This window comes from Vollenhovia emeryi, unplaced genomic scaffold (genome assembly GCF_000949405.1).
Source record: "Vollenhovia emeryi isolate VEMERY1.0 unplaced genomic scaffold, V.emery_V1.0 DF939258.1, whole genome shotgun sequence".
In the NCBI taxonomy this organism is placed as follows: domain Eukaryota; kingdom Metazoa; phylum Arthropoda; class Insecta; order Hymenoptera; family Formicidae; genus Vollenhovia; species Vollenhovia emeryi.
Window position 1 is genome coordinate 211,416 of NW_011967108.1, and position 12,478 is coordinate 223,893.

Here is a 12,478-nt window from a genome sequence, read left to right on the forward strand (position 1 = left end):
TTTTTTTCTAGGCTATTAATCTTAGTTCTAATTGCACGATATTGTTCTTATATGTTATCCCTAGACTAGTCTGGTCTCATTTGGTATATATTTATTGTAGAATTCTTGTATCAAGCAAATATTGTCGTAAAGTATGCCAAAAATTAGTAAAATTTTTAATTTTTTTTGTTTTTGATATAAAGTCGACCAGAATAATGTAGATTTGGCTGCGTACTTTAATTCCGTAACATAGTTTTGCATTTCTATAAAGCCAATTAAAAGATTAATTCTAAACAAAAATGTCGATAAAACAGACGGGTTTAGCATCCTCTTAAGGGGATCCTAACGTCGTCTGTTTTATCGACACGCTTTGTTAGAAGTAATCTTTTCATTGGCTTCATAGAAATGCAAAACTCTTTTACGGAATTAAAGTACGGAGCAAAATCTAGACTATGCTGGTCGACTTTATATCGAAAACGAAAAAAAATTTAACAAGTTTACTAATTCTTGGTACACACTTGGCAACAATATTTACTTGATACAAGAATTCTACGATAAATGTACTCAAAATGAGACCAGCATACTCTAGGAAAAACATATAAGAACAATACCGTACAATTAGAACTATGATTAATAGCCTAGAAAAAAAGATTACTTGTAATAAACGCAAGTCCAGAAATCCAAGTCTAGAAGAAGAGAAAAAGAGCAGCATGGCGTGTAGAAATAGTTGCAGGCTTTTTCTGCCAGATTGTCAGTAAAGCCATGGTGTTGACGGTGCTAGAATTCGATCCAAAATCTTGGTCTGAGCAATGTGTAGCTAATAAAATTGTTGCTTTTTCGTAAAAGTTGCAAATTGATTGGCTGTAAGTTTCTCGGACCGAGTAGAACTTGGAAGAAAAAAATGTTGATAATTGTCGTTTTTATTTCCATCTCCTATGTTATCGACACCGATCGAGTTCACCAGCGGCTTTAGGATCCCCTTATCTCGAATATATCGCGGGATAGTACGACCGAAGTACACGGAGAGAATTTTCTTTTAAAGTTTACCTTGAGAATCATGGGACAACATGGCATTTCGAAGAATTTTATGAAAGCTTTTTGAAATATTTAGCATACATTTTGCCAGTAATATTCTTCGAATTGCCACGTTGTCCCGCGATTACATGATTTTTAGGGTAAATTTTAAAAGAAAATTCTCTCCCCGTGTATGAGCGAGTGTCTAGCGAAAGGTAAATAATGTTAGAATGGACAATGTTGGATTTAACATCTTGCGGCGAGTATTTCTCGTTTCACGTAAGAGCAATTTCTCGTAGTTTTCTCGTTGACGGTGTAACAAAAGACCGATCGGTATTACGACAATACCTGATACAGAAATGATTTACAGTATCACTCCTGATAAATGCTACGAGCAGTATGTAAAAATCAGATTTACCATGTTTTATTGAACGTGTTTCTCGTTTCATGTAAGAGCAATTTCTCGTAGTTTTCTCGTTGACGGTGTAACAAAAGACTGATCATTTCTGTATCAGGTATCACGACAATACCTGATACAGAAATGATTTACAGTATCACTCTTGATAAATGCTACGAACATTATGTAAAAATCAGGTTTACCGTGTTTCGTTGAACGTATAGAAATATATATTCGTAAAAATAATAGAAAATATCGTTGCAGTAGTCTGAGAGTACTCGGTTGTTTGCACACATACAAGATTTCTGTTACCACTCTAGAAACCAATCTTGTACCTGTCGATTTGGTGAGAAGCGAGTGTGAGAATCATCTTGACAGAACAGACACGTAACCGATATGATATAACATGTGACGTTAACGAGTGCCATCGCGAGAAGTTCAGTAGAGCGCTGATATTCGCGGTATAGTCAAGTACTGAATTTTCCTCTCCATTTTCGCATGCTGGCAAAGTTATCGACACTATCGACTGTTTTACAGACGTTCAACGTGACGCACCGTCCTTCGCCCTCGCTCGCTAACAATTCGCTCTGCTATTTTTTATATTTATCCCGAGGCAGAGGATTATCGTTTTTACAGACGTTCAACGTAATTTGTCACTTCGCTTTACCGCGGCTGTTAAACGCTGACTATCGCACAGTCTTAATCTTCTCCCATGACATTAAAAGGATTGCCCCTAGAAATGTGCCTGAAATTCAGCGAACGGTGCAACCGCCATACTTTACACGCGCTAACGTCCTCGAGAGTTTTAGGATTTCGCGAAATGGATATTGCAAGCGTATTTTATAACGAATTACTTTGATGCGATTAATCGTGAGACGTGTGGGCATACGGGAAGACGAATTAAATTATGAACACATTAGCAAATGAGATCCCATTATCTGAACGTGTCCAAAATTACAAAGATTAACGTTCCATAAATACAGAATTGCAGCGAGCTGTTGGAGTTAGATACCATAAAATTGCGTTTGGCCACATTACTTTGCGAGATTAAAACTTACGCGTTGTTGTATTTTCCGAAATATATGAAAAACTTTGGCAATAATTTTCTAGGGGCAATAATTATTGACCAACCAGCGATGCCGGTGTTTACGTTACACGTAAATATGGTACATCGATGTAAACCCCGGTTTTCTTTTATTGCTCGACACTGGTCGTTACAATTTTCCTCGCTTTTACATTTTCGCGCGTGCAACTGGTTTTACTCCGTTTCGCAAAGTTCAAGGATGCTCTTTGGCGGACGAGAAAGAAAAAGGAGCGTTCAGTTCTTCCATAAAAACCGTCCACGATAACTTCATTTATGCGATCTAACATAGTTGAAGGAAGTAACCACGCGCCAGCAATCGCGTGACGAATATAAAGTTTCTCTCGTAAATTTTAACTTCTCGTAAAAGGATCAGGTAGCCGTGGCAATAGGTACAGGTCATAACAAAGAGATTACCAAGCGTGTTCAGCTATGCGAAAACGTTCTCTCCCGTTCTATCCAGTCGATCGAGGGCCAGTCGATAAACCATGGTCAATCCTTACGTCCGACACCGCAGGGCGATAAAGAATCCCGTGCTGGCGCTGGTTGGTACAAGAAGACACAAATGGGGCAAGCAGAGAGAGAGAGAGAGAGAGAGAGAGAGAGAGAGAGAGAGAGAGAGAGAGAAGCGACAAGCAACGACAGCGCGGGATGGGATAAATGAGAGGGGTGGAACAGAAGAGAGAGAATCGTCGTTGAGCACCGGTGGTACCGATCGGCGGCGACGAGAGATCAGCGAGGGAGGCCGGGAGACGACGACCTGAGAGTAGGTGGGAAATGAGACTCATCTGCATCCGGTAACATTGTTCCCACCATCCAGCGCCCGCAGGAAACTTTCCCAGTCGTGATGCGCGCGACCCCCGGCTGATGGGATGGGGCCGCCGATTTCAAAGCAGGTGAAGACAGGAAATGAATCTAGAGCCGCTGTTCAGGAAGCCGCGGAAACCGTTTCCGATAATTGCCCCGGAATTGTCGAAAATTCCCCGCCCGCGGTTCAGTCGGTTTGTCAGGATGTAATTCGAGTTATGGCGATTCCGCGCTAATATTTTGATGTAGGTAATAGCAAAGTTGTCCACTCGAATAAGCTAGCCAAAGTACTTCCTACTTACTAAACTTGCCGTAGTTTTAATCGACGTACTTCATTCTACACTGATAAAAAATATGTCTTAATAAAAAAAAAATATTACTTTACTCAAGAAAATTATTCATTAGGTGGCTCCTAATAGCTTGTTAACTTAAATTAAAAAAATAATAAACAAATTGAAGCGCGCATTTCTTTAAGTGTTTATTAAATATCAAACAGTAGACAATTTTAAATTAACAAAATTTTACTTTAATTCTATAAAATGTTTACCAAGATATAAGTTTTACAGCAAAGAAAATTGGATTTCTTATTTGACAAAAACAATAATTTTATTTGGACGTAGAAAATGTAATAATTTAATTTACTTAATATATTATAATACGCAGATTTACTTGAAATTTGATATTTTTATTTAAATAGAATAAATATTTACTTCAGTGAAAAATAATTTTAAGTAAATCTATTTACTCAGTTTAACAACGTTGGTTTGTCAGTGTAGCCAATGTAGAAGTTTACGAATTTTTTAATTACGATTATATCATAATTTTCACATGCCTTTTGTTCTCTCGTGCGCTCTGTCGTTGTCTTTCGCCACTGATTTATTTACGTTACACGCGCGTATCGATATTACGCCGAGCTACACGAAGGATAAGAGCTGGGAAGAATATATAAAAGATTCAAAAAGAAATGAGAAAAAAAAATGAGGAGACACCGTGAAAGCTACTTCATTGTTCTCTTTTCTCGTCCCACGTGGGCCTTTTGGATTAATCGCGGCACGTCTTGAATGTCGTTCTTACAGGATATTCTCTTTCCTACCCCGAAGACACTTTCTTCGTCGTAGCGTTACAAATGACATGGTTTTTAAAGCGTCCGCCGCTGAGACGCTTAACAAATGTTCCAGGATCGTCGGCTCTTTTAAAAGGCAGGAGCTTTTGCACGGATCTTGCCTTTCGTGTCCCTCTTCCAAATCTCCTCCGTTAATCGAACCTGCGCCGGTCCCAACGTTATTAATCGATTTGTTATCGTTGCGAAGGTCTCGCGTCAGAAGAAAAATTCCGCTGAATGATCACTGTCGAACCACGGCTATGGTTCTCAAAGAGATTAATGTATCAGATCCACGTACGTTTTTCTCGTGTAAAAAGTGATAGGGCTCTGTCTTTTAAAAAGAACAGAAGCTTCTGGCTTTAAGTCGTGTAAAGTTAGGAAAAAAAGCTAAAAGAAGGGGGTATTCAAAAAATGGTGTTTCGACGCTGTTAACTAAAAGAGGGTAGTTTCGGTGATATTTTACGTTGGGAAAAGCCGTTAACGACGTTGCGTTGGTGCGATTTGTCGAGCAGATGCGCGATAACGGGTGAGGAATGACGATATATCCCGTAGTTAGCGTATTACGGAACATTATACGTATTGTTTCCATCAATAAATTGCGCCAACAGTATCGTACGGTGTATACCAGTGTAGCAAGTTTATCCTAGCTTTAGCTAAATCTAAAGTCTGCAGAAACGCGTCTCGGGTTTCGCGATACTAATAACAATGCAAACAATATAAACATTCAACATTTGCAATACAAATATTATTACATTATATTATAGAACTTGCTCCTGTCTATATATAATATTCATTAATACTATTAATTAGCATCTCTTGCACAATGCGGTCTATTCAATATATTATTATATTGATTCTAATGCAGTTGGAATTGTTAAGTATTCGGAATATAATCGAATAGTCACTGAAATGTATGTGCTAGTTAATTAATATGGAAATTTGATATAGATTCGCGCTAAAATTGTTCCTAAACGGTACTAATGTTGCGTGTTAATGGAACATTTATACGTCCGTTTCTGAATTACAATGGCCGAAGTGCATACAACGACTTTTAACGAATGAGAAATAAGATTTATGTCTTGGACATTTCGCAATAAAACGGGGCGCGAAATGATCTAATTCTAGACATTAAATACCTCTCACAATGCGTTGCAGGCAAAATTTCGCAATTTCATGACGTAGGAGGGTAGAGCCGTGCATCGGACCCTACTTGAGGTTACGCGAATCTGTTTGTGCAAGGTGCTAGAGAAAGGGGCGCTTTCTGCCCTTCATTCGTCTCGAATTCTATGCGGAGGTTTGCGTACAATACCACCTCCCTCGGAATGCTTTCTCTCGGGATTATAGAAACGTCGTTTTCAAGCAAGCGCCGGCAGACAAAGTGCATCAGCTTGAATTGCGCGATTTGGTGCCGCATAAGAATAACATATAATTTTGGAAATTCATTCGGTAAATTCTGCCTCGTACAACAATTCGCGGCAGAATTTCCCTGGCTTGTATTTGCGATCGTTTTTAAAAATAGAATCGCCGCGTATTGTTTCCCAAGATATGCTTATATTTCGATACCGCGTAGACGCGCGCATTTGTACATTATTCTTTTCGTATATTATGCAGCCTGCTTCAATATACGAGCCGTACTTATACGAGTGCAATTTTGTTTCATTAAGTAAACGATCCATCCACTTTATTCGTTCGAAGCTGACGTTACATTGCTCAAAGTGCAATATATCACATATTCTCTCTTTCTCTCTCTTCCCTTTTCTACATGTATATATTTCTCTTATTATTACTATATTTAATTTATTCGATGCGTACCCGAATCGAAATTTTGCTCCTATGTCGAGCCTTTAATTCTATTATATTACAGTAGAGCCTAAGACAGTAAAAGAGGTCGAACTGCAAGTACAAAATTTACTCCTACTTAAAAACTGATTGTGTCGGAAATTTCTACTTTTGCCAATTTAGACATTAAAGTAGGTCATTTCAATTAGGAGCTAAAGTAAATTTTTAGAATGAAAGATTCAAGAGAGGGGTAAAAAATATAATGTCATCGAAGTAGGTTATTGCTGGTCTATGTAGGTGTAAATTTCCGAGTTGAAATTTTGGCCTTATGTTGAACCTTTAATTCTATTATATAGTAGGACTTAAAATAGTAAAAGCGGTCGAACTGTAAGTACAAAATTTACTCCTACTTTAAAACTGATAGTGTCGGAAATTTCTACATTTGCCAATTTAGCGTTAAAGTAGGTCCCTTTAAGTACAGGAGTTAAAGTAAATTTTTAGAATTAAAGATTCAAGGGAGGAGTAAAAAATATCAAGAATTATGTAATTTAATTATTTGGATATATTTTGTTAGAAAAAAAGAGCATTTTTATTGCCTCTACAACACTGATATCAAATTGCGCCAACCAAAATGAATAATTATATAAACTCGATACTTTATTATTTGTGATATTAAATTGTTGTATTCAAACAATCGAGCATGAGATTTTACCGGAAGAAATAAAGGAGACAATAATATTAATGAGACAAATTTTTAATACTTATGCAAAAAAAATATAATGCAAACAACTTTAATATAAATAAATATTTTATTAAAAGATAGCCTTTTCTAATTTAATTGTTGGACACATATCGGCCCTGACTCACGACATTATTGTTTACTTAAAACACTTGGCGCTGCTAAACCAATTGTTAATTGCGCTTTTCCTCCTCCCTTACAAGTATTAAAGTCTCTCTTTCTTTTGTGCATGCGTGTGCGTGTACGAGCGCGCGCGTGGGTTATGAAATAGGGATCAAAATTAATTGTAAGTTTAGATTGTATACTTCAGTGGTTTAGCAGCGCCCAATTTTTTTAAATTTATTTGTATTGAGGTTGTTTGAATTATACATTTTTATTGCATAAGTATTAAAATTTTGTCCCATTAATATTATTGTCTCCTTAATTTCTTTCGGTAAAATCTTATGCTCGTTCAAGGGAGGAGTAAAAAAAAAATAAAAAGCCATCAAAGTAGGTTATTGCTGGTCTATGTAGGCGTATAGATCAGCTAAGTGGGTGTAAATTATCCTCAAAAGTGTCAAAATAGTACCGAAATTTCGACTCGGGGTATACTTTGGCGCCAGATTAATTATGGAACTTCCAAAGAGTTTGATGCAACAGAGTCTGCTAGACTGACCTTTCGGGACACGATTGCGCCGATGATTTCGCTGAAATGTATAAGTGATAATATTGATACGCCCATCCTGTCAACGATCTGTTGGAAGCGCGCGCTTGTACACTTACCGGGCGTGCTTGCGCGTGTATTTGAATATGTAGTCATCCACTTATATACCGTCCGTTCGTCAACTAATCAAACATATCAAATATTTACGATTATGTAATTATGTACGTCGGAGCATCGGGCGGAATGTGTGTATTTCCGAAATCGGGAGCGCGATGTATATAATTCCAATCGTGTCGGACGTTCGTGGCATAATTACCGCAGCTTCCAGCTATGCCGAAGATGAGGGCCGATTCTTGTAAACGCGCGCGCTTCGGCATATCGCGATCGAGAATTCACTAGAAATCAATCCGAGTCCTTTTTCCCCTCTTGTAACTTTTGCCCTGCCTCCCTGTCTCATCTCCTTGTACCACTGGCTCTTTGTCTCCCTTTCGCTCCCGCGTCGCTTTCGCCTTTCTACCCGTATAGTTGGCTTTCCTCTCTATCTACTCTTTCTATCGGTTTTTGCATCGCACATCCGCAGGCGTCTGTCCACTATCGTAAATATTGGATATCCATTATGAAATATTGGATGATATCGGATATTCGACGTGCGGCCGATATAGTCCGCAGCCAATACGTACTCGCGTTTCTGGCAGTACCGACGTCGGGCTCGCGCCAGGGATGGGGGAGGGGAAATTGCTTTGCCTGCGGTAGCATCTTCGATAATTAATATGCCTTGTTGGAATTCGCATTTGACAGAAAAATAACGAGTGACTGGTTGGAAGCGGCGTTATTAGCGGCGGTGAAACCGCAATACGGACACTGTAGTAGCAGCGGAATTAATATCAGCGCGAGTAGCCGGCTAGTTTAAATAGATGTGTCTGCTTCATCAACGCCGCAACTAAAAATGCGCTCGACGTTTTGTCAGAGAGGATAAATACGTATATATTTTTTTTTCACATAACTGGTACTGATCCGCGGTTGAAGGTTGATAAATATGATATAAAATTGTCAGAGAATAATCCTGCTTGGAAAATATGTATATAATCTATTTTCATAATTTTAACAAGGTTAAACGTGGCGTTTACTTTGAAAACTGCCGGTCCAATATCGGATCGTGCGTCGAATCGGTACCGGTTAATATTAGTCAAATCTAAGCATTGCGTTATATATGCATATTGTAATCTGATTAAAAGATATTTAATGCATAACGTGCGATTTTGCTGAATATTGCACCGATATCGTAAATGAGGAGGCGCAGGAATTTCCTCTAATTATAATTAAAATCGACTGTGTATCGGCATCGGCGCCGAATAATATAGGAGCACGTGTACAATATGTAATAAATACGATAAATAATATAGGAAAGATTCGCTGAAATTGTAAATGTCCGAGCGCGGAAACTGTAATCGCGCTGCGTCTAAATATCACCGGCCGCGCCGCACGTTTTCACAATAAGAGCAGACTCGTCGTCTGTTTCTGTAAACATTAATTCATACCGGGACACGGTATCCGACGTGTGCGTCCACCCCCGTTGTCGCACGTCCGTCTCGTTCCGTCGGCGCACAATGCGGCATACCTACTTACGAATCGGTCAGCTTTTTGTCTCGCGTGTTCCATTTCCGAAAGCGTATACCTATGCGCGCTACGTAGCAGTCGGTTTCGCGTGAGATTGAAAGACGCAGGCGTTTGCCGGCACGCAATTCACGCAGCACGTGTAAATGTGTGCACAGATGCATCGGCAGGCCGAATCGAGAGGGTGTACAATGCGTTTGAGTCCCGCAAGGACCGTACGTAGCGGAAGAGGGCAGAAGGATGGGGGCTGTGTGCACGATGGACATTGATGGTGGAACATTTCACCGTGCAACAATGCTTTGCGGCAACAATGCGCAAACAAATGATTCCGTTGTAGCCGTTGTAATTACTGGTGGCGTATGCTGGGCATTCCCTCCCCTCCCGCCCCTCTTCTCATCGGGTCTCTCTCCGTGCTCTTCTCTCGACCGCACACAGCCGATCTTTCTCCTTCTCTTGTCACGCTTTGATTGCTAAATCAACGCATTTCCGTGAATGCCGATTGATCGAAACGTGAATCCCTTTTGCGACGTACCTCTTGCGCGACAATTGGAATTCGCGCGAAAGAAAGCAAGAGAGTGCATCTAATTTCCAAGTCTTTCTTCCGTCATAAAGGAAGAAGCCATGCGACAGCTCAGTCAGGAGTCGCGACCCATTCTTCACTCGATCCGGGGTTTTCTAATATGTGAACGCTGAATGGAAGGTCGTGCTAATTAGAGCTGGGATTTTTCTCTGAAGATTTTCAATTTCGAAGCTTCGACTGTTTTTGTTTCTTTTCAATGTAAATTAAAATTTTCTTAGACCATAGTTAACCATTCTAGCCTATTGTACATGGAACACAAATGTTTCTCCTTTCATTTGAGACTAAATACAGACAAAAATGTCAGTTACTCTTTAACTCAGAACGATTTGAATTTTGGTAGGTGATATTAGGTGCCATTTTTTCAAACCCCCGACTGTGTTTGTTTCTTTTCAATGTTGCAATTAAATTTTTTTTAGATGTTAACCATTCTAACCTATTGTGCATGAAACACAAATGTTTCTTCTTTCATATGAGACTAAGTACAGACAAAAATGTCGATTACTCTTTAAGTGAGAACGATTTGAATTTTGATAGGCGATATTAGGTGCTTTTACCCGCATTGCGATAAAGAAATAGGTGTCAAGTACTTTATTCCACGCAAATCATAAATATTCATACGTGTCATTCTCCCGCGAGCACATTTAAACTTGTTTGCATTGTTATTTATAAAAAGGTTGAACGTTTTGAAACTGTCGCAGATGTTAACATAGTATTGTAGATGCATCCCAATTTCACGGACGCGCCACTGTTTGTTTCCACCGCACAAGATGTACGGCACTATATTTGTTTTTTGAATAAAGGAATTCTGTTGTGATCCAGAAATTCACGAGACATGCATACGTAATTCTTTCGGTATGCAAGGCTCTCTTGTTTCTCTTCGTAGACAATATTTCAAGAGCAAAGCTGCTTCCATGAAGTTGAAGCTTTATTTCTACGACTGCAGCTCCTGCACGGCCAATGCATTATGTTTACTCGTAAACTAGGCCGTTATTTGCCTCACTAATAATTAAGAGCGCCGTCGTGTAACATCCTATATGTGGTCATAAATTCATTACGCTTAATAAAATATTAAAAAATCGATTAAAGGAGAGCCTACAATTTGTCATTATTTACACTTTGTCGCGAGCGGATAAATTTAGTTACTTTAGCAGTTATTCGCAGTCTTTAACAAGCCATCGGCACACGATACCATTTTCCCTACTGGATTGCTTACCAATCAGGATTTAGCCTTAAGTCACCCGATCTAAAACTCTGCATCCCGATTGGCTCCCGTAAGCAATTCAGTAGAAAGAATAGTATCGTGTACCGTTGGCTTTAGATTCAATTTATAAATTAGTTTTACATTCTGCGCGGAGAGAATCTCTTAAAATATTCCCTGAGAATCGTGCAATCGTGGGACAACGTGGCATTTTGAAGACCTTTATAAGACCTTTTTGAATTCTCACGATTACACGATTTCCGGGATAAATTTTAAGAAAGAAATTCTCTCCGCGTATAAGCTGTACAACACCAAGTCCTCAGTTCTCAACTCGCTAGATTTGATCAGGATATAAAAAAGATTTTGGAGAATGAAATTTGAAACGTGTTAATAACATCAATCACTTTTTCTTTCCAGGGAACTGCAACGATGGAGACACCTCAGCACCCGTCCGTTTGATCTTCCAGTCGTAAACAACAACTCTCGATTCGTACGCTAGACAAGAGGCAATTGGACGAAGGGTGGCGGAGCTTATGAAGGTACGTACAACTGGTAAGAGATAGTCTAATAACGGCGCAACGTCACCGAGGGTGCGCACGTGCAACTATCGTCGGCATACGCGCGCGTGTATATATACGCGACACCAACACACTTTGCCATCGAGTATCGTGGACAGGGAGGGTAGTTTGGGGTGAGGGGGGGGGGCGGTGGATACGTAGACGCAACTACGATGCCTGACATCGGGCAATATTGAAGCAATAATCTTGGCCCTCCTTGCCTCCCCCCTCGCCGGGGTCTCGCAACGCGTTAGTGCGCTTTGGTACACGAAGATATTAAACTTACGTGCTCTCTATGTATCCGGGCGCGTGTGAGAGAAGGGGTGCGTGCGTCGACGCCCACCCCCGGCGGAGTCTCGGCTTGTCTCGTCAAATGATCCCGTGAAAGGGTATCAGCTCCGCGCGCCGTTGGCTCTGGAATAAATGAATAGCGAAATCACGCTCTCCCGAAGAGGATAATCGCGAATGCAAGTCGCAGTTGAGAAAACGTCACGTGTATCCATCTCGTTAAGGTCTGTGTTCGCGAATCTAGAACTTGGTTCAAGAGCTATTCCATAAAAGCTGCAAGTTGATTGGCTACACGTTTCTCGGAACTGGGTAGGACTTGGACCAAGTTCCAGCATCGTGGACGCAGGCCTTTAGAGAATATCTTTATAAAATTTCATTTATGTATAAATACCAAATGATATCTAATGTAATTTTAACGACCTACACTGGCTAATGTTTTTTATTCTAAAAAGCAAAACACGTTACAACGTTTCGGTCCCGGATTTGGACCCTCATCAAGTAATCTGAAATCATACATAAACTCCGCACGAACATTGCTTAATAAAATACTTACAACGAAAACAAATTATAAGAGCTCGTACCTGTTACAAAATTATAAAAGATCACATATTAATTGTTTGGCCAATACCATTATGATAGTAAGCTGTGTACAAGCAAGAGAGCGATTAAATTATACCTTATTAAGGGGATGCTGGAGTGA

At 39.7% G+C, this 12,478-nt stretch overlaps 1 protein-coding gene across 2 annotated transcripts in view; it reads right to left on the reverse strand.

Annotated features, from left to right (window-relative positions):
* Nucleotides 1-12,478, reverse strand: part of LOC105559715 (bifunctional heparan sulfate N-deacetylase/N-sulfotransferase-like) — a 360,679-nt gene that overhangs the window by 202,738 nt on the left and 145,463 nt on the right. The window contains exon 2 of one of the 2 annotated variants that reach the window (XM_012008222.1): nt 11,777-11,904. The exons of the other annotated variant lie outside the window; for it this stretch is intronic. The gene's annotated coding sequence lies outside the window, so the exon portion shown is untranslated. The remainder of the gene's footprint in view (nt 1-11,776; nt 11,905-12,478) is intronic. 2 annotated transcript variants of the gene reach the window in all.